The sequence below is a fragment of the Amphiura filiformis genome, chromosome 15 (genome assembly GCF_039555335.1).
Source record: "Amphiura filiformis chromosome 15, Afil_fr2py, whole genome shotgun sequence".
NCBI lineage: Eukaryota > Metazoa > Echinodermata > Ophiuroidea > Amphilepidida > Amphiuridae > Amphiura > Amphiura filiformis.
Window position 1 is genome coordinate 32367007 of NC_092642.1, and position 21796 is coordinate 32388802.

A 21796-nucleotide genomic window follows, 5' to 3' on the forward strand; every position below is an offset into this window, starting at 1 on the left:
AATGTGGCGTATAGTTACAAAGTGACATTTTGTATTTTCCATAGTGGCGTATTGACCATACGCCACTTTGTATACACATTTTATAATAATTAAGAAATATCGGCAAAAATAAAAAACATTGTATGTCATAGTGGCGTACACTTCGCCACATGTCATAGTGACGTATCGTGACCTATACGCCACTATGGAATGAAGCCGACGAAAAGTAACCCCATAGGAATTACACGGCGATTGAGGTGGCGTAAGGTTAACATTAGGTTAGGGTATTGCGTTTTGCGTGTTTTCCATAGTAACGTATAGTTTTGTACTTATTGTTTTCAGTTTGCCAACAATATTATGTATTTATTTACTTTGAAATATATATAAAAAATAAAATCTATTAAGTTAAACTACCGAAATTTCATATCATTTACAAAATATGATGAATGTCTGATTTACACAACTCGATTTTAAATTGGTATTTCTTCAAACCCGATTTTCTCGAAAAATTGTTTATTCGCGGTGCCTCACTATTTATAATACGCCACTATAGTCCGGTGGCAGAGCAAGGTTAGTGGTTTTGCCAGTTAAAGTAGTTTTCTTTGCTGATTATTACTCTTTGAGGGGTACAAAATACGATTTTGGGTGATGTAAAATGGTAACCCTTGGGCAACTAGAAATATTCAAGATGGCCGCTATGGATAATAAAAAAGAGCTCGGTTATTCACTAGTGGTACTAAATTTAATAATAACTTAAAAGTATTTTGTGTAAATTATTTGCCTTTTGGATGCTTTAAATATAAATTATGTACAGTTTTAAATGTGACACACTCACAATTCAAGAAATTTAAAATGGCCGCTGTGTAACGTCATAGTCCGACGAATATGACCTGTTTTTTTCTCAGTTACCAACTATCACTGCTCAGGCTCTGATTGCTCAAGAAAGATTGACCGCGAAAGTCCAGTGACCGCGCCGCCCGAAAAAAAAGTTCGGGCGGCGCGGTCACTGGACTTTCGCGATTCGTCTTAACGATGTTGCCAATCAGTAAAGCTGACAAGAACTTCTTCAACTTTGGCGAGGAAATTTTGATTATGCAACCAGATCCTTGTCGATAGGGATATTGTAGTGTGACTTATCAATGCGAATATCTTTGCACTCTCGTACTACCTGTTGGCTACTCTTCGAATGCTTCTGCCTATAGCAGTTTCATTAAACTTCACCTTTTACTTGCGTTAAGTTGCAACGGAATATAATAATACTAGAATAACCTTGTGATAAAAAAAAACTAGATGCTCTCCGGCAAAGTTTCTTTGGAGTTCTTCATTGAGTGGCCTACAATCAGTACGAGTTAATGTGATTTCTAAATGTGTGCAGCATTCCTGATACAATTCAGCAGGATTCCAAATGTGACTCTTATCACCAAATAGGACATCTACATAGTCCGACGAATAGGACCTGTTTTTTTCTCAGTTACCAACTATCACTGCTCAGGCTCTGATTGCTCAAGAAAGATTGACCGCGAAAGTCCAGTGACCGCGCCGCCCGAAATAAATTTTTTTCGGGCGGCGCGGTCACTGGACTTTCGCGGTCAATCTTTCTTGCGCCATAGATATGAGATAGTGGTCATAGTCTGAGGTGAATATTGTCTGGTAAATAAGAAAAAAAGGTCCTACACGTCGGACTACATCTACATCATGTTTTAGGACTTCATCCGTTGCATCTTCTTCAGATGCTACAACATCACAGCGTGTATTGTTTTTGTCACTAAGAAACCTAGTCGTACAGTTTGTTTGTTTTATTTCTACTTTAACCTTGGACACTCAATCAATTGAAAACACAATTAATCATCACTCACAGACGTTTCTGAACGTCCTCTGATTACATTTGCCCAGCTATTACCACGATCCGCATTTTGCTATCATACACTCTTTATAAGTTTTGCCATCACGTTCCATTTATTTGGATGCTTTGAATCTTTTGAAGTTCACACACCTCCCCACAGTAAAGACAGTGTTCCTGGAAGTCAAAGTGTGGGGAAGATCAACTTAGTCATCCATGTCAAAGGTTTTTTTCTAGCTTCTTCTTATAACTTTGTCAGATTCATGTGATGTTTAAACACTGGTGCATGTGATTTGAAGTCACTCCATAAATCGTCCAAATGACTGAAATGATCCACTTATCAATGTAGGCTACTACTCAAATTACTGCCTTGGCATAGTAATCATTGAATCTTCATACACCTTGAATGTGTATTTTCAAAGAGTATCATATTATACCTATAATTCTCAGGTATTTGTGTTGAAAGAGCAGAAGGATATACCAAGCTGACAGTATATACACATGTGATGATCTTTAATGCATTCAAATTGGTGTATTATATTGCTTAAATGTTCTGAAAGACAGGTAAAACTTTATGCAAATGGTTAAGAATCAAGTTGTGTTAACAAGAAACATACGAGTATGATATGTTATGCAAACCATTCAATATGTTAAGAAAAGACAGTTACAGTGAGCATACATTTCACGACTCACGGGACGCCATCATGGCAATTTGGGATCACTGAAGCGTGTCAGTTCATAATCCACATGCATTACATATTGACCCAAAACTACCAATAATTTGCACTAAAACACTATAATTATGTGTTTTGTCACTAAAATTCATTTGAATGGTATTTCAGAGTCGGCCATTTTGAATATATCGGATTGCCCAAGGGTGACGATTTTACACCCCCTAGAATCTTATTCTACACCACTCAAAGATCATTTATCAGCACACAAAAAATTAACTGCCTAAAACACTATATATTTGGTATGATACCCTATGTCACTTAAACACCATTTGAATGCTATTTCCGAGTTAGTTTCGTGTCGACCATTTTGAATATCTCGGATTGCCCAAGGGTGACAATTTTACACCCCCTAGAATCTTATTTCACACCACTCAAAGATCATTTATCAACCAAAAAACAAACTTTAACTGCCCAAAACACTATTTGGTATGATACCTTTTGTCACTAAAATACCATTTGAATGCTATTTCAGAGTTACGCGGCGGCCATCTTGAATATCTCGGATTGCCCAAGGGTGACGATTTTACACCCCTAGAACCTTATTCTACACCACTCAAAGATCATTTATCAGCACAAAAAAAAAAAACTTTAACTGCCCAAAGCACTATATATTTGGTATGATACCTTATGTCACTTATACACCATTTGAATGCTATTTCCGAGTTTCGTGTCGACCATTTTGAATATCTCGGATTGCCCAAGGGTAACAATTTTACACCCCCTAGAATCTTATTCTACACCACTCAAAGATCATTTATCAACCACATAAACAAACTTTAACTGCCCAAAACACTACTTGGTATGATACCTTTTGTCACTAAAACACCATTTGAATGCTATTTCAGAGTTACGCTTCGGCCATCTTGAATATCTCGGATTGCCCAAGGGTGACGATTTTACACCAATTAGAATCTTATTCTGCACCACTCAAAGATCATTTATTAGCAAAGAACCAAACTTTAACTGCCCAAAACACTATAGTTATTTAGTATGATACCCTTTATCACTAAAACACCATTTGAATGTTATTTCAGAGTTACGTGGCGGCCATCTTGAATATCTCGGATTGCCCAAGGGTGACGATTTTACATCCCACAGAATCTTTTTCTACACCACTCAAAGATCAATAATCAGCAAAAAAAAAAAAACTTTAACTGCCCAAACCATCTAAACCCCAAAATATGGTGTTTGCAGCCGAACTACTATGGAATACAGCCAACGAACTAGATATATTGCATCCTCAGAAGGCTGCGAAGTCCAGCCGTGACCTTGAAGTGACCTCTTATGACCTTGAAAAGATTTGGAACACAATTGCCTTTTCGAAAAAAATGTTGGCATGACGTTTGATAACAATCTACCTAATAAAATAATTTGACCTTTGTTGACCTCTGATGACCTTGAAATGACCTCCATTTTGTTTTAAATCATATCAATATAACATATTCTAATTTAGATTCAAATTGGACGAATTTTGAAATTTTACCCATTTTGACCTTTGGTTGACCTCTGATGACCTTGAAATGACCTCCATCATATTTTGAATCCTACCGTGATTACATATACTAATTTTCATTTAAATTGGGCACATTTCAAAATTTTACCCCTTTTGACCCCAAAACAGACCCCTCCCCATGTTCAAGCCAAATCTGATTATAACTGATTATTTTTAGCCAAATTACTCATGCGTGACATTTGACCCCAAAAGGGTAATGTCTAATGTAAAGGCTGGGGTAGTGGAGCTTTTGCCCAAGTTTGGTTAAAATCGGTCAAATAATAAATGAGCTAGAGCCAATTATGTCAAATGTTGACAGAAGAAAGAAAGAACTAGATATATTGCATCCTCAGAAGGCTACGAAGTCCAGCCATGACCTTGAAGCGACCTCTTATGACCTTGAAAAGATTTGTAAAACAATTGCCTTTTCGTGAAAAATGTTGGCATTACGTTTGATAACAATCTATCTAATAAAATAATTTGACCTTTGTTGACCTCTGGTGACCTTGAAATGGACTTCGAATTGGACAAATTTCAAAATTTTGCCATTTTTGACACCAAAACAGACCCCTCCCCATGTTCAAGCCAAATCTGATTATAAACCTATATGCACCCAATGCTATAGTCATTTTGGCATTATTCTGATGATCACAGCACTTAATATGCAGGAAAAAGTGAACTTTAAGGTGATTTTCAGTAATCAACCCTATTTTACCCCTTCATGACCTTGAACCCAAAATCCGTGTTTACCCTATAGACACCAGCTAATGTCAGTGCATATGTGTCAATCTCATCTCTGTACTATGTAATCTGTAGGAAAAGAAGCATTTTGAAAGTATTTGGTTATGTGCAGAAAAAAATCCCCTTAATGACCTTTGACCCCAAATCTGTGTTACCCCATAGACCCCAACTATAGCCAATGCCAATGATCAAGTTTCATTTCTCTACCATGTAATCCGTAGAAGAAGAAGCATTTTGGGTAAAAATCGCATTTTTAGCCAAACTTACTCATGCGTGACGTTTGACCCCAGATGGGTCATGTCAAATGTAAAGGCTGGGGTAGTGGAGCTTTTGCCCAGGTTTGGTTATAATCGGTCAAATAATGAAGGAGCTAGAGCCAATTATGTCAAGGTTGACAGAAGAAAGAAGAAGAAGAAGCAGAAACTGCCCCAAAACAAAAGTCCAGCCGCCGCTCGGCTGGAGTAAAGAAAGAAAGAAGCAGAAACTGCTTGAAAACAAGAGTCCAGCCGTTGCTCGCCTGGACTAAGAAACCGCTGAAAGACAGAAGTCCAGCCGCCGCTCTGCTGGACTAAGAAGAAGAAGAAGAAACCGCTGAAAAACAGAAGTCCAGCCGCCGCTCGGCTGGACTAAGAAGAAGAAGAAGCAGAAACTGCCCAAAAACAAAAGTCCAGCCGCCGCTCGGCTGGACTAATTATCAAATCATATTTCTTTCAGCATTACCTGCACTTTACGAATTCAAACCAAATGTTGAAATCAGCAATACTTCATTGAAAATACAATGGAATGCTTGGGATGCAAACATTGACTACGGCACTGGACCAGCTGAGAAATATCAAGTCTACCTTGCACAACAAGGGCAAACATTGGCGCCGGTTGCCGAAAGCACTGATACTGAAGAAGAAATATCTGGTCTCTTGTATGACACAACGTATGACTTTGCTGTGAGTGTCTTTCGTTACATTGCATCGCAAAAATCATATGAAGGAAGTGTAGGGCCTATTGCCAGTGCAACAACAACATGTGGAGGTTAGTGACGTATAATTTGCCCCAACTTGAGTAAATCACACCAACTAAAGGGGTAAATATGATAAAATGACAACTCCATTAATTACATCTGTTAGTTTCGAATAGTAAATTAAATTTTTGGAATTTATGGGCAGGTTGTATATTGCGCTATTTAAAACGATCAAATATGTTCCTACATACACCTTTTTTATTGTTCTTGTCATAAAAAAGCTTGCACTTAAAGATGTTTCTGATGAAACAAGTTTGTTGCAATTTTGAACTATTTACACCTCAAAAGAATGAGCTAAACGGTTGGAATGAAATATTTATGTCACAAAGGTCAATTAACAAGCCATGTTTACATTCAGGAAACTTTTTTTGATATGCCAGATATTTTAAAATAGTACAAAGTAACATAAGCTCTGACACATTATATTTAATATAAATAGTATTTTATTTTCCAGTACCTACTCAGGCTCCGACCATAACTAGTGCCACCGTTATAGAATCGTATTCTGTTCAATTGGAATGGACGGTATGTGAAGCTTATTATGTAGCGGGTTTGCTATGTGTGAGGGTGTGTGGACCTGCCGATTTTGGATCCGCTTACAATGCTTGCCTGTTCCCCTTTTCAACCAGCATTCAACCCCGGGTGCACATAATTATTGCAACACTTCTAACCGACATTTTAGTAATATATTATACAGTTACACCGACTACAATTACGTACTCTCAAATAGCAGTCAAACAAAACAAACATTTAATTAAAGACGTTTGGTATCTTGATTTAAGATTCCTGAAGGTAGTGAGTGGATAAAATGTTCATCAGGAATATCTGCATTCGTCGTTACTTATGCAGCAGGATCTGAAAGGATTGAAGATAGCACCGCCAGGAACGCAGTGATAGGCAATTTAAATCCATGCACAGAATATCAGTTTTCTCTTCAAGTAGAAAATAAAGACAATGCGGGACCTAACAGCAATGTTGAAACGGTAACTACCGGTAAGATTGTTAAGGATAGAATTTTTCATTAAAAAAACTACTCACAGAAAGGCATGTTACTTAAACGTAGGATTTGTTGGTGGTACGAGTGATATGTGATTTAGTACGCGTCGTGCACGAGTTTGTGTGTATAATTTGCAGCTAACCGCTAAGGTGACTGGAAAGGGGAATTGATTTTGACAAAAAAATGCGAGCGATGCGAGTGAAAAAATAAGTCAAATACATATTTTGTAATTTCCTTTGTTTAAAAAAACCCAAAACAACAACAACAACAACAACACTTGACCGCATGACCCTACATGAAAGGTTGCTTTTGGACAGTTATTCACCCTATAATAAATTTATGTTGTCAACCCTGAATAGCTCCAAATTTCCTGAATGAGAACAAGTCTTGAAAGTATACCAAGTACTTTAAAAAACAACACAGACTGCTCATGTTTATTAAATATTCAAAAAGCAGTTGCTCAAACAAGACTAAAATTAATAGGAACGAACTCTTTGCTTTTAATTTTTTCTCGGGTATTCAATTGAGTCTAGTTGCACAGTACATTTCAAAACTCTCATTTTTTCGCCCAAAAGTTGCAGGTGATTCTTATATGTGTGAAATCATAATAACCGATAAATAAGCTACAATATTGGGGATTGATACTGCACAACTGTCATGTTTGAATTCCGTTGATTTTGGTGATTTATCTATTGAATTATTTCCCAGCACCAAAGAAAGTATCAGCAATGTCCGTCACATCGACATCCTCTGAGATCTTACAAGTCACCTGGACACAACCTTCCGCTTGTGTGATCACTGACTACGTTGTCTCACATCGACTCACACTTCGTGATCAATGCCTACCAGAGCAAGGTCAGCCGATAGATGAGAGGACACGGGCTACGAGTGTTGATATAGATGGACTAGAAGCATATTCTTCATATGAAGTAGCTGTGTCTGCTACATTTAACGGGATTTCGGGAGAACAAGAGATTGACCATGGGATAACCGCTGAGACAGGTAGCAAAATACTCTCGAATATACTGGTTTAAAACGTCATAAATGATATTCTGTTTATTTTTAAAGAAGTTGCTTAATAATTGTGTAATACCGTTATTATATGTTAAGCTTCTAAAGGACCGCCGAGCAACATCATACAAAACTTATCAGATGAAATGACGCTGACATATACCTGGGAGCAACCTTTGTGTGGTTTACGTGGAGGAGTAATAACCAAATATGAATATGTCTTTGGATTAGACATAGAAGGCGGAAAGGCAACACATGGGTCGACAGAACCTGACAACAGGGTAACCTCCTTTGCTAATCTGGATTACTACAAAGAATATCAATTTCAAATACGCGCAAATACTTCTGTTGGAGCTGGTCCCTATTCTGAAGTAACAGAATTTACTACGCCTGAATCATGTAAGTGTCACAGGTTAGGCAAGAAGTAATATGTCAGTTTTACTCATAAAAGTTACAAAGTCAAGTTGCACTAATCGTGAAGTGTATAGCGTATACCCTGATAAGTTAAATCCCGGTTTCCCGGTTAAGTTTCCCGGTGACCACCCGATGACCATTCGGTGGTCATCAGAAACCTTTCGGGTACCTTTTCCAGAGTTATCCGAAAGTGCCCGCTAGCGGATACCTTGCGGATACCTAATTAAGTTATCCAAAAGTTTTCGGGTAGACATCCGGAAGTCTCCCGAAAACTCAAATATTTCAAATGAGTTACCCAGAAGGTTCCCAGAAACATAGATTCTTTGCAGGAGTTACCCGGTGGTTATCCGCTTTTAATTTGACCTTGAAAATAGCATAAAGCATCTTAAGAATGCATTGTGGGTGGGTATATGGTCAAAGGTCACTGAATGAATTCAAAATGGAGCAGCTAGCTGTTGGCAGTTGGAATATATTTGTGCAGAATATTCATGTTATTTGTGGTCCAAAATGTATGGATTTACATTTAGGACATTACAAGATGTTTACTAATTAATCTGGAACATGCTGTAGGAATTATAAATCATTGAATGCTTGATTTCATATGATAATGCAGGTAGGAAAATTTGTATGAAATGATTTGTATATTGATGCAGTCTTTATACATGTACCTAATATATGACATTTGAATGTTCTAGTATATCTTTTCTAGTAAATCATACATGGTTTTGACAGTAAATTAATGTCAATTAAATTACTAATCATCAGCTAATAGAGAGCTTGCGGAATGAAGTTACTTTAACTTTAACTTTAACGTCTAGAGGATTATAGAGGATTATGTATTCAAAACCACTCTGCCATTAAAGCCGCTTGAAGTTAAAGTTAACGCGAGAATCTATAGTGTGCCGTAAATTATGATGAAATACGTCATAATTTAGAACAATAGTTTGTCTATTTCCCCATAGACTACATAATTACCACTTATGTATTATCCAGTTAATAGACCAATTATTGGAAATCTAATTTGGTTGGGTAAAAAACATGCGACATGTTGCTGAAAATTATTGATTGAATTAGATCAAAATAATTTTTTGTTCCAAACGTCACACTTGATATATAATTTTGTGTGTGCTCATGGCGTACACCAAATCAGCTTGCGGAACCAAGTTTTTAGCTTGACTTCAACGCCAAGGGGATTAAGTTCCCGTAAAATGGTCTGGTTTACTTGAGCCAGCAGTATACGATACTTCTGGAAGAGTAAAGCAGGTGCATAACATTTTTATATATAACATGTCATAGGTTGTGCCTGGTAAGAGAGGGGGTAGGGAGGAGGAGAGTGAGGGCATTTTAAGTGGACAGGGAAGTACTTTGCTGGTAGCAAAGGGGGGGGGGCTCCCCCGTGGGACATCTTGTCTTCCTTCTTGACCCTTCCCTTTTGGATGCTGACCGCCGTGATATTTTACGCTTTTAGGTCCTTTTCTGCCATTTTAAGCCCATTTTTGTAAAAGCGTTTCCCTTTGAGAATCGGCCCACGCCCTCCTAACAGAAAAACCCTGACAAAATCACTGTGGAGGGGGAAACAGGAGTGCGAGTGGGTAATTATAGGGGGGTCAAGTTTGAGAGAGCGAGTACAGATAGAGGGGAGAAGGAGGGAAAATAAGGAGAATGTAGGGAAGGGGAAGCAGGAGGGGAAGGGGGAGAAAGATTCAGAAGGAGGGGAAAGAAATAAAGAATATGTATTTCATTAGGCTTTGCGAAGTAAATTGGAATATGAAATTGACAAAGCTGACGAGCCTTTATTAAATAATATTATATATATAGGCCTATAACTATCGTAAGAATATTAATTGAAACGTATAGGGCCTAGCAAGTTTCAAAATAATATGATAAGGAGATTAACGCTGGGTCCCGACATAATCCATGTTGAGTGGTATCGCGAGTTCATTCATGTTTACTCAAACGAAGCTCTTAAGGTAGAGTCTTTTGTCTTGAAGTGGGACTAATAACCAAAGAGCTTTTAAATAGAAATAGAGTCGCAATAGATTATATAATCTTTTGTTCGTTTGATGCCGATTAGAAGTTGCGACAGGCTATTCATAAAAGTGGTACCATTGTTTCGAACAAAGGGCAGTGAATGGGTTCCGCCATTAAATTGGTCACTGATCCGGCATCATATTAACGCTTTACCCAACAGGCGAGTATAAATAAGTGACCACAATACAGTCATGTGTAAGGGCAGTCATGTGTAAAGTGGTACCATTGTACTTACGTATCCCAAATGTGCGCTTGTGCGGGTCTGAAGTCTATTGGAGGCTTTTGTTGTCGATATAATCTTTTTTTATCACCCACCTGACTTTAGACGCTTCATTTAAATAAATTGAATGCCCCTGCTGATCGACTACACATCAGAATGTATTAGCTGCCAGGTTCACATTTCTATAGTATTCTTATTTGGTAATCGCTGCGTATACATGTAAGTATAAGTATAGGCCTATAAAGGTTTTTTTTTTTTCACAAATGTCCATTTATCTTTTATATTTTAAGAAGGAGATTGGCATAGAAATAGCGGCGGTGGAAGGGGTGGGGGCAGATTCTCCCCTGTGAGAAGTCTTGAGAGGGGATATGAGGGAGGAAAAGGGGAGGAGGGATATGGAGAATAAGGGGGGCCTACAGGAAGGGAGAAAGAGAACAAATGAAGAGAAAGAAATAATGAGAAGTAAATAAAATAATAGAAAGATAAGGACATGTTTATATTGGAATGACAGGGAGAGTGAGAGAGGACAAAAAGAAAAGAAAGAGGGGGAAGAAGGCAAGAGAGAGAAGGATAGCGAGGGAGTGATAAAGTTAGTGTAGGCCTAGGAAAGAATAAATACAGAGAAAGAAAAGAAAGGAAATAAATGTAATAATAATTATTATAAAACTTAACACATAACAGCACTAAGCAGCCATTCGATGACATCAATGCCGTTGTGCGTTACGTAATTAATGAGCCCAGTCAGATGTATTTTGCGCTTGCCAAGCACAAGTCACCCAATTTCGAAAACTGGACGTTGAATGTACACTCTCATGAATATTGATTGGCAACATTTTCCAATATGTCAGCACTCTAATCGGAAACAATAGAACAATAGACCCTGCAGAGCGTTGCTAATAACCACTTGACTAAACAAAAGAGAGACATTTGGATGTATTCGGTTACAAGCTCTTACACATGCCCTTCTTTTGAACGCACATTGATACACATGTCCCGAGTTTAAGCGACAAGACGCTGTTGTTGCAGTAACCAACCATACGTTCGCGTTGGAGTAAATTTGAGCAAGAAATCCAATCGATATTTCTGAAGTTGCCGTTCCAGTTAAAGTAACTTCTTTCCGCAAACTCTCTAATGTGTCAATTAACTCAAACCCAAAACGTCAGATCACCACTTACACACACATCCCCACCCGGCTACATAATAGACTTTACATACCGTCCATTCTAATTGAACAGAATATGGTCTTTTAACAGTGGCACTAGTTATGGTCGGAGCCTGAGGTACTGGAAAATAAAACGTCATACAAATAATTATAAAAAATAGGGCTATGTCAACAGAGCCGGATTTACATTTTTGGGGGGCGTGGGCCAGGCCAAATTTTGGAGGCCCCAAACTCACCAAGTGGCCAACTTTTGCTTATATAAGATCGACAGCGGCGGCGGATACATTACAATTTAGAGGGGTACGATTGTTATGTCATGTGCCCCCCCCCCCAAATACTCCATAATGTTCATTAAAAGTTATGGGTTTTGTCATTAGGTATCAATTTTCACTTGTTCTGATTTTGATCTCTATTTAGAGAACAAACGATAGGAATTTTTGTTTTTACTCTCCTCTACCGTGTGATAGACGACAGGCAGGTCCACTATTTTAAAGCTATTTGTTGTAAATAAATTATAATATTTGATATAAACATTATAGGCTGCGTCATCACATTTAGGTGCTGTAATACATATGCTATAACAATTTGGTTGTACATTAATTAAGGTATGCACCTTATAAAGGTGTGAACCAAATTACATCAGAAGAATATTTTTGTACATTGTACACTTTCAAGTTTCTTATTGCAAGATAGCACTTTATACGCTTAACTGCCATGCCTACAGAGTTGTATTTCTCCAAAAACTACAATTCAAATAATAAGCTTGCTTATAACTGTCTAATAAATTTGTGCATACTCATGAATTTGTATTTCTGCATTCCCCAAAAGGTCAACAGGAAGTCTCCAAAGAGGTCACCAGGTATATTGTCACCAAAAGTTATCCGCTAGGTCCCCGAAAAGTTATCGAGTAGTTATCCGCTAGTTCCCCAAAAAAGTCACCGGGTAGTTACCCGCTAGTTTCCCAAAAAAGTCATCGGGTAGTCATCCGGTACCTATTACCTGAAAGGTATCCACTATGGTTTCCCAAAAATTTATCGGGTAGTCACCCGCTACCTATCTAATTTGCATGTGAAATTTGCCGGTGTCTACCCGGTGACTATCGGGAAGTTATCCGGAAAGGTCTAATTTTTTGATATGGGAAATCAATAAATTGCGAGTTGCGGTGTGTTTCTATATGATTTATGATACCCTAATTAATGGTGTTGGAGGCCACGTAACGTCTCAGCAAACACAGACATGTACTTAAACTGTTTTTAAACGTTTTAATAGCATTTAAATGTCGGGTATATAGAGAGGTCATGAAAACGTTTTTAAAACGTTATTGCAAATATTCTGGGCAAACATTTTTCGCAAAATATTTTTTCAACCAGAAAATAACATTCCTTTTAGAATGTTTTGTATCAAGTTTTCAAAAATGTTTTGGAATGTTATTAAAACGTTTTTATACCCTTTATATAACCCGACATTTAAACGTTTTCTGTAAAACATTTTGTGTATGCTGGGGTTATGACATCAAGTAACGATGAAACGACTGAATACTTTTAAGCGTCTAATGGCGTCTAGTGCATCAACAATTCTCATATATGATATACCGTAAAACCCCGTTTACAAGCATATATAGTGGTTTTTTTTATAAAAGCTTAATTAATTCGAAGCAAGCGTTAATATACCAATACAATTGATCGGTCTTAAAATAATACTTGTTTGTATATGCTTGGATCCGTAATTTATTTGCTCAAACTCCATAATGGCGACTGGATTAATGTAGCTTTCATCAGAAGGACACTATATGCTTGTAGACGGGGTTTTACAGTATATATTCTTCAAAACGTTATGTCAAATCTCCTTGCCAAGTATATCGATAAATACCATAATTTATCGAACACGTTATCTGACGCTGTGTATCTGCGGTAAATTATCTGCCATCCCAGTATTTCAAAGAAGCTGAACTAAACGTTGACAATGTACATTTATCGCTTTATAGCCACTATGTTAAAGACGTTTTAATATCATTATCTATTTATACAAAGATCCTGATGCACCCCCAGAAAATATTGAGCCTGGCGATGGAAATATCAAAGGACAGCTGAGTTTCAGTTGGCAACCACCTCCTGTGGATGACCGCAATGGTGTCATTATTCTCTATGATTATCAGTTTGATATTTACGTAGACGCTGAAACGAAAGAATGGGCTCACAATGGTTCTACGTCCGAAACATCAATCATCTTTGGACATTTACCACACTATACAGAGTTTCAGTTCCGAATCAGGGCTCTATCGTCAGTTGGTCCTGGACCATTTAGTCAATTTGTAATTGCCAGAACACCCCCGTCAGGTATTCTGGATATACTGTACTCTTATCATTAATTTGTTATTTTGTTAATAAGACTTTTTGATACTTTCTTTTCTTATTACTAATTATCTAAAGAAATTTAATTTAATGACATACACATATATATATTTGAGCCTATTGATGTTGCATAGAAATTGAACAAGAAAGGATCATTAGTTCATTACCATGATTACTTCCAATTGTAAAATTAGTCACATGACTACCTGCAAACAAACGACAATTTCAGCGTGTTCCGAACTTCCGAGCAGGGTGACACTCATTGTTCTAACCTCAATAAAATAATACAATCGGTACAGTCTGAAGTAATCCAAGATCATAAAAAACACACATTGAGATGATTTTGATAAGTCCCAACTCTCATTTTGTAGCACCTTCGGCACCGATGGATCTAGGTGTTGTGAAGAATTTAACGGCCGAAGTTGAATTAAAATGGAAGCGGCCATCAGAGTTGAATGGAGAATTGACAGCTTATGTAATAACTGGACGAGATGGAAATAAAGAAATAACAACTGAAATTACGTCAAATCTGGATGAAGATGTTGTTGTTGATTATTTGATTGGCTTAAATTCAGGATCTATCTACACAATAACAGTAAGTAATGTTGAAATAGCTTAAACTATCTTTTTTTCCACAAAATGTTGTCAATAGTTGGATTTTGGGCTGGGATTGTGGGGTGAAATATCGTTGGACAAGTCATTAATTATTAGGGTCATTCAAAATAATCTACCCTAACCATCTTGCCTCTCCCTCTCTACATGTCAACCCTTTCGTTATTTCCGTGTTAATCAAAGCTACAATGTACGATCTTAATTTTTGGAAATATTTTTGGCATATTTGTACATGTTTACACATGAATGTTCAAACTTGCACCAGCCGAATTCGTTGCGTATGTAGGAGCAATTTAGTATTTATTGTCGATAATAAATCTCCCCATAAGTGTTGTTACTTGATTTTTGTTTTGTGTTTGCTGGGTAGCACGTCCAAGCCACTACTCTGAAAGAAAGTTGAATATTAATATAGGCTCGTATAAGCAGATATTAATATTTTTAATGTCAAAGTCAAAAAGGACCTTTTTTCTCACTTTACCGTGCCCAAAAAAGGTACACGGAGTTACAAATGGTGGAGAAGGGCCAGTTTCAAATGAAGTTATTGCAGAAACTCTTCAGACAAGTGAAGAACCAGGACATAATGGTAAGGAACAGATTGCCATCAGATTTCTCCGGAGATTTCTCCGAAGATTTTGACATGTCAATAATTATTGAATTAAATAATATGAAAAAGAACGATGAATCTTTGATATAATAATCGGCGACAGATGACACAGTGTATAGAGATGAAAGAAAACAAACAAGACAAATATTGATTTAAAATCTGAAATATAAGTGGTGGTATAAAGCCATCTTATATGTGCATTTGTTCATTTTTATTGTATAAACATATGTGAGTGTGGACACAGTTTTGAAACCTTGTATGTGCATAGTACACTGACTTTTAATTTCAAAAGTATAATTCACATTTGAGGTTTTCCTTCCCAATGCCGATATTTATCCACCAACACGATATAATTTATTTCAGATGACGCCATGATTATCGGTTTCAGCGTAACCATTGGTATTTTGGTGACTATTTTCATCATTTTTGCTTTATTTTGTTGGAAAAGACAGTAAGTAAAATGATGTGAATAGAGTATTTTCAGCTTGATTACACTTCTTTACTAAATTGGCCGTTTTTTGCCAAATTATCCGTTTTAACAAAAATAATTGTCTGGTTGTTGTTGTTGGTTTTTTTAAAAATTTTTAATATAAACATTTAGACAGATCGTCCGCAAAAACAATGAATAAATTTCAGTTAGTAGTTTCTCCAGCAGTTTCTCCAGATCAAACTCGGAAGCTTATTAACATTTTTAAAACACATTTTTTTAATCTTATCAAGATTAATATTAAATATTATTATTTTATTTTATTATTATTTGTATTATTAGATCTTATTTTTTCCTGGGGAACAAACTCAGTGGTCCACACTGATTTCCAGTCTGGCCCAGGGGTCAAACAAAATACATCAAAATACAAATGAAATACATACAAATGAATTACATATCATGGATTTAACTAATGCATCATATATGAAACACACCAAGGAAGCGCATCTGTGCTGGCCAGCTGTAGTGCGGCAATGCCAGCAGGCTTCTAAGACAGCCTGCAGACAGAGTCCACACCGCAGCCGACCATTATGCAACAACCTGAATAATTAAATAATTAAATTGCACATCGCTTTGAAATGGCCTAGTGTAGGAGGTAGTGGAACTTTAACCTTTAAGTGGAACTTTATATTTGCAATATAAAGGACATTATATATCCTTTCCTAATGTCTTTATATACAAAATGATATGTCATGAGTGAAAAAAAAAACAGTTTGCTGCAATATGTACTAATAATTAATCATTTCAAAATATCATATCATAATCTATAATGTAATTGGCAACATGTTCATTATTATTATTATTATTTCCTGGCTAATACATTAGAAAGTGGTCTCATCGGAGATTGAAATAGAGTCACGATTATTATTTTGAGCATAGATTAGGTGGAGTCTTATATCATGAAACGATGAATTGACCACTGTCACTTCAGGGGTACTACACCCTGTGTTAAGTTTAGACTATTTTTGCATTTTCTCAAAAATAATAACACACTGGTAACAAAAGTTATGTATATTATTGGGGCAAGGAATCCAATTATTACACTGAAATTTCAGTGACTCAAGACAAGCGGTTCAGTATATATGATAGGAAATGAGGTACATCCTAGCGGTACCTCATTTCTTATCATAAATAACGAACCGCTTGTCTTGGGTCACTGAAATTCCATTATAGTAACTGGATTCCTTGCCCCTATAATATACATAACTTTTGTTACCAGTGTGTTATTAGTTTTTGAGAAAAATGCAAAAATAGACACACATTTATCGAGGGGTGTAGTACCCCCTTAAAACATTGTGTAATATTTACATCTATTGCATTCTGTATTGTGCTGTGTACTTTTTGCAGAAATAGTTCTAAAACACCTGAGGAAAACGATTTTGTAGCAGCTGTAAAGGATCCAACTTCACCAGTTGCGCTATCCACCGATGGCTATGCCAAATACATCGCACCATCTCCCGCCATCGAGTCAGATGGTAATTTGAACAAGCCACCTACGGCGGAGGATTATGTTTATCCTCCAATGACACACACTTATGTTAATGATGTAGTGACAAGTGAAACACGGGACGAAAACAATGAAAATAATTACGAAGAGATGGCAATTGATGGTAAAAATAATGACAATGAGCCATACGCAACGGTCCACTAGTGGCTGTTTTTTCCTCTTTAAAGGTGGTCATGTCTTTACTCGAGTTCTAAGGGACGGGACCAGCTTCTATTAAGTCGAACATTTGAGGTTTTTTATAGTTTAACTATACTCGGCGACTCGGAGCGGTGAAAATGACAAGATCTCCACTCATTATTTGACAAGATTATACATTTCATTTTTGACAAGATTATGTTATGTCCCCCTCTGACAAGACAAACTATTCAAATTTTTATTCAAACTGCTCACATATTGTAAGTTGGGTCGTTTTTTGACAAGAACCTATTCATTTTTTTAAATGACAAGGCAATATCTTATCAAATTTCTTGATTTTTTGATAAGTATATCCGATTTTTAAAGAGAATATCTCTATGTCCTCATCTGAATAGATTCTCTTGTCCAATTTGACAAGATTTTATTCAAAAATGAGTAGAGCCTTTACGAAATAGTTTAGCCTAATAGCCCTGCGGATTGATATCAGTATCTCTTGAATCATGTTTATGGTGTGAACTTGCATCCGAAAGTTGACGGGTACCCGGTCTATTTACTTATAGTACAAACAGTTGAACATATATATTTTACGACATCAATATTGATATCGACATAATTAAGCTAAACCTGATCACGACTCTTGTGAAATTCCCGGGTTGAACAGCTGAATAATCACAGGACCTTTATACCATTAGAATTAGACCACCAAAAATATAGCAACTTTATTTTATCAATGCACACCAATTTGAATGACACAAGAGAACATTTCAAAAGTGACAAAGATTTACAGAGACATCTCTCTCAAAACACGAGGAATTACGAACACGGCGTGTGAGTGCTGATCTATCACGCTGCTATGAACCCGGTACGGAAGCCGGTGGGAATCGCCCCGAAGGAAGAAATATGCAAAATGTGTCACAATGGGAATATAGTGGCATCATGCCGAATGAGGTGTAAAAATATGCAGAACAAAAGTATCCATATATTGATTTGGTAATTTAGGTTTAATGTCTTTAAGATATTGATTTTGTTTTAAGTATGGATACTTTTTGTACGCAGTATATGTAGCGCTGTATATTTGCTCTGTTAGTTTTATTTCTTATGACATTTGTAAATATCTCTTTAATGTATGTATAGTATTGTTTGCTGTTACTTCTTTTCTGCATGTTTTGAGATGTCACACAATAATATTGTAATTGAATTTTACTACAATTATTTTCTTATACTTGAGGTTTTTAGTAAAATTCTCATTATTCTTTGCCTAGTTTTCTATGGTAGTTCTATCTTATGTGTAAAGTATTCCGTGAACATGCTTTGTAAAAATTAATGTTCAAAGTTGTCTATAATATTGTTCGTTAATCTTTATCACCTACTGTACAGAGATTGTTTCTTTTTGTATAGATTATGGTGTGTCTAAAAAAAACAAGACTAAAATAAAATCAGATTAATAACTTTGTTTAGCGTATTTAAAATGTCGTGTTTTTTTTGTTTGTTTTTTGTTTGTTTTTTTGTTTTTTTGGTTGAAATGTCCATAATGCAACCAACTTGAGTCGGAGTGAGAGAAGCATGTATGCATTCGTTGAACAGATTCATCATGTTTGTTCAGTAAATATACATTTTGGATTTTGTTTGACAAAATCAAGCGAATTTTTTCTCACTACAATATTTCGTCCTACTCATCTGAGGACTTCATCAGTTATGACTGATATAGTCATCTGATCCACTTTCCCGGCTATAAGAGACTAAGCAACACCGGAAACCACTTAAATTTGTTAGCCGGGAAAGTGGATCAGATGACCGAAATATATATTTTTTTTTGCATTCGTTTACGGTGTTGACTCATTTCTAGTGCATTGCATTTTTTATCATTATTATTATTCCTGAAATCCATCATGATGATTGTATGATTCGCTATAATAAAATATTAGAAAATATAATTTTGATGGAAATCAGGTTCCTGAAATATTAAAATATCAATTATTTCAAAATGGTTCATTAGAAACAATCAAACTAGAATCTAAAAGGAAACGATGACCCGAAACAAGAATAAATGTAGTAATTTTATTCCTGTTCTAGTTCCTATAGACATTAGCGAAGCTATTAACAAAGAACTTGATTACAATCAGTCAACAAAATGATAAGATATCACAGTGTTGCCAACACCACAGTTGACACGCCGAATTGGGCCACATTTGCCAACTACGTCCTAACAGTGGGTTAATGATTTTTAAATGAATGCATTACCCATACATTTTGTTGTGTACCGTTTGCAGTTTTTGTTGTAACTTTGAGTTTATAGTTAGGGTTAGTATCAGTTTAAAAAGTTCTAGGTTATATCTATAGATAAGAGGACAATAAGGGCAAGTGAATGCAGTGGCTATTTATCGCCATAGTTTAATTGAAGATTGGGCGCTGAATTGACAGCGCAAATGATACAAGTGTACACAAACAGAGTGGGTCTAAACGCGGGGATTCCCTTTAATTTTTGAGCCGCGTACCTTTCGGTCGTCATAAGACCATACACATTTGTACCAGACAGAAATTAAAAATTATGTCTCATTCACTTCATAAACAATAATGTCATTTAACAGGTAGCTCTGAAAGGGATACATTTCCATCATTCCCTTTTTGTTTTATTTTCCCTTGTTATTCACAGATTGGAGTAGCTGTTGTGTGCTTTAGCAATGCAATATTTAAAAACAAAGTATGTCACATACATTTTACAATTTGTGTGTGTTGTTGTATGAGGTTACTGATTGGTTGTGTTTGTAATTCCTAAGTGATTATACAGGATTAAAGACTAGTATTAGCCTTTTCTGCAACTTTTTCACCCATTCTGCGATTTCTGTCGGGTGCACCAAATCCGCGTAACTCTCGAGTAACAACTAATAGTAACTACTAATTTTAAAATCTATAATTATTTGTGACAAAAATTCTAAATGATTGTTTTATAAAACCATTTTTATTTCCGTGTTAGACGAACATTACCCTAAACCACTGAAATCAAAAACGATACTCTTATCAAAAATGCTCACATAATAGTTTTCGAAATGCAAATACATATAATATTACTGTATAGCTCATATCTTCTTAGCAAATAAGAAGATACGGGCTGTGTAGTTAAACTTACTCTGACGCATCAATGTAAGTGTAAAATCTAAACTGCACCGTGGGCATAGGTACATATGATAAGGAATGAAAGTGTACAAAAAATTAATTACTGACTTACAAAACTAAGTTTATCAAGAAATGATCAAAAGTATTAAAACTAATCTTCTTTATCATTGACCACATTAACATTATTTTATATTAACATAGTTAAAATTACGGTCATTTTTTATTACTATAACATTACTTTCTTTAAAAAATATTATGAAGATTAACCAAAATTCTATAAAGTGCACCTTACATACATAATACATATACAAACGGCGATACCATACAGTGGTTACCTTCATGTTAAACAGCGGTGGTATGCCTGTGTTAAAGGGGTATTTCGTGATTTTAACATCCTTTTTTATGGTATGCAAAAGATATCCCCGAAAAAACTTGAATTTGCAAGTTACACATAATTACATGTATATATTACAGCGCCACATAAGCCGCTGCAAAATACAAATTGGACGATATCTTGACTACCGAATCTACAAGAAAGTGAATGCACAACGTCCATTGCACATATACATTTTGTAGTCCTAAGTTTCTGACGATATAAAAAATATTGAAGTAAATTAAGGGAACGATGTTGTGGATCACGAAGTGCCCCTTTAATACGAAGTCCACATTGCCTTGTATTTCCGTGTTCCAAAGTTCAAATCATTCGAAGTTTTTATAAATCATGGAGCTCTACGTGTATCGATTGTTCCCGTTTATTTTTGCTGGGATTTTCTCCCCATTGTCAGTTCAACCAGCAGGTAGGAAGACTTTATATAATTTGAAGCATTTTAGAATAGTTCGTCGTCCGTATTCCATAGTGGCGTATAGTGGGGCGCCGCGAATAAACAACTTTTGCCTAGAAATGCCAATTTAAAATCGAGTTGTGTAAATCAGACATTCATTATATTTTGTAAATGATGTGAAATTTCTGTAGTAAACTAAATAGATTTTATTGTTATATATTTTTCAAAAGAAATAAATACATACTATTACTGGCAAACTGACAATAAAACTATACGTCACTATGGAAAACGAACAAAACGCAATACCCTAACCTTACGTTAACCGTACGCCACCTCGGTCGCCGTGTAATCCCTATGGCGTTACTTTTCGTCGTTCGTATTCCATAGTGGCGTATAGGTCCGATACGCGTACGCCACTATGACATACGATGTTTTTCATTTTTGCCGATATTTCATAATTATAAAATGTGTATAAAAAGTGGCGTATGGTCGATACGCCACTATGGAATACAAAAATGTCACTTTGTAACTATACGCCACATTTAATTAATTAATTACTAATTAATTA